The sequence below is a fragment of the Pipistrellus hanaki genome, assembly GCF_964339955.1.
Source record: "Pipistrellus hanaki genome assembly, chromosome: 2".
Taxonomy (NCBI): Eukaryota; Metazoa; Chordata; class Mammalia; order Chiroptera; family Vespertilionidae; genus Pipistrellus; species Pipistrellus hanaki.
In genome coordinates, this window is record NC_140504.1 from 173,981,413 (window position 1) to 173,984,068 (window position 2,656).

The following is a 2,656-nucleotide window of genomic DNA, read 5'->3' on the forward strand; positions in this document are numbered from 1 at the left end:
GAAGGGGAGGACTTTTTTTCTCTCTGTCATGGTGGTATGTCCATGGTAACATGCTAGAGTTCCTAGCATAACTAAGAGTTCCTAATCTAATGGTTTTTAAAAATATGTATTTTATTGATTTTTTACAGAGAGGAAGGGAGAGGGATAGTTAGAAACATCAATGAGAGAGAAACATCAATCAGCTGCCTCCTGCACATACTGGGGATGTGCCCGCAACCAAGGTACATGCCCTTGACAGGAATCGAACCTGGAACCCTGTAGTCCGTAGGCTGAAGCTCTATCCACTGAGCCAAACCGGTTAGGGCTGGTGATTTTGTATTTTAAGGGTTTCATTATTCCGATCATGGGCCTCTCTAGAGTTGACTCCCCTTGCTGCTCTGACTTCTCAGTTCTTTTTGGGACAGTCCCAAAAAGGAATTCTCAACTTTAGGAACTTTGAGTTTCCTATGGATTTGACTATTTTTGTTGGGCCATTCAATATTAATTTCTTTTTTAAAAAATATATTTTTATCGGTTTTGGAGAGGAAGGAAGAGGGAGAGATAGAAATATCACTGATGAGACAGAATCATTGATTGGCTGGCTCCTGCAAGTCCCCCACTGGGGACTGAGCCCACAACCCAGGCATGTGCCCTTGACCGGAATCAAACCTGGGGCTTTTCAGTCCAAAGGCCGCTCTCCTATCCACTGAGTCGAACCAGTTAGGGCCAAGCCCTGGTTTTCCTCATCTCTTCAAACAACCCTAATCTCATCTCCTTTGCTCCTCTTCCTCTGCCCTACCTCAAAGTGTTGGCATGCCCCAAGGCTCAGTTACGGGTCTTCTCACCTCCAACTACACTCCCTCCCTAGAATATCTCCTCCAATTCCCTGACTCCAAATGGCATAAAATGACTGCCAAACCTGTCTCCGGCCTTGATCTCTCCTTGAACTCCAAGCTTGTATATCCAACTGCTTATTTGATATCTCTACTCTGAAGTCTTTGGGACATCTGACGAAACGACCAAAATGAAACCCCACCCCCAACCTGTTTCCTTCACCCTCATTTCAAAAATAAATCATCATCCACTCAGTGTGTGTCTCTAACCAGAAACCAAGAGTCATCCATGATTACTCCTTCTCCTTCACCCCACACCAAACCTGTCAACCTCAGTAATGAGGTAGACTGAAGCAAACTCAGATGACCAGAAATTGAGTTTGTTTTAGGGAACAGCAGAGGAATTACAATTTTGGAAACCCATGCTGTAGCAAGCTTCAGGCTAGTCTGTTGAGGGTTTGGGACAGGATATATAGATAGACAAGCAGCACAAAGAGGGGGAAATTCAGCCAGAGCCCACGCAGTAATTTCACTGACTTGAGGAAGAAGAGAGATTCTGAGTGGGTGTTCACCGTTCCGGAGATAAGACTCCATCTTCGGTAAATCAGGCATTTATGAGAAATCAGCCTCTCAGTTCTCAGGTTCCTTTCCTCTGAGGGCACGTGTGAGACTCTCCATTTCACATCCTCTGGTTTCATTTTAGATTGAAACCGATCAGCAAAGGCCCATTCACTCTATTTCCCAAACAAGATGCATCTGTAGTCCTTTCTCTTGGCTCCTTTCCATTGTCACCTCCTAGGCCAGGCAGGCATCCTCTCTTGCCTACTAATGGTCTCACTTCTAGTCTTGCCCTCTTCAAGTCAGTTCTCCACACAGCAAGTCTGATATGCATAGCACCGAATGTTACTCAGATCTTGTCCCTCTGCAAGAACTTCAATGACTTCTCATTAGAATAAAAACCAAAACCACTACTACAAGCTCCCAGATAGATGGCAAATGACTTCACCTACTGCCTATCAGCCCACTGGCTTCTGGGTTCTTCCAAACCAAGATTTTTCCTAACTCAGACTGAAAGGCTCAAATCAGAGTCTGAAACGCTCTCCACCTCAGTGCCCTCCATTCTGATATGGCCTGTTCCTCCTAGTTCTGTAGACTCAGGTTAAATTAACACCTCAAAGATTTCTTTTCTGGCCACGTCCCCTAAAGTAGGTTCCTTTATTACTCTCTATTCCAGCTCTCAGTTTCCCTCAGAGCACTTACCACAATTCGTAATTTACTTGTTACTTTGTTTGTCCTCTATTCATATTAGAATGTGAAATCAAGAACAAGAACTGCTATCTCCAGAACAAACAAAAACAAACACCAAAACCAAAAAAAGAACTACCTCTAGCACTTAGCATCATGCCTAGCACGTGGTAGACACAATATCTAGTGAATCTGTGTCTTCCATGCACTTCAAATATAAGTTCCTCCCTTAAACTCGGCAGTAAGTTCCCGTGGGAGGAAACATGCTCCTCATAGTGCAAAGGAGGAAACCGAGTCATGTTTCTAACTTGTCTTGGGGGTCACTGAGCTGGTAACTGAAGGAGCCGGAGACCTGCAGGTCGCCAGAGCCCTCGCTCAAACACCACACACCTCACTGAAGCTCCCAGTTTGGGGAACCCAGAAGCCCAGGAGCCCTTGGATATAAAGCCCGGAAGGAGAAACAGCCCGCCCACGGGCTCCCGAAGTTCCCAGCAGGCCCTGCGCTCCGAGGTGCTGCCCGACAAGTGGGCGGTCCCAGGCGCCGGAAGACCGACGGGTAACTACATTTCCCAGAAGGCTCCGCGGGGCGCGGCTGACTG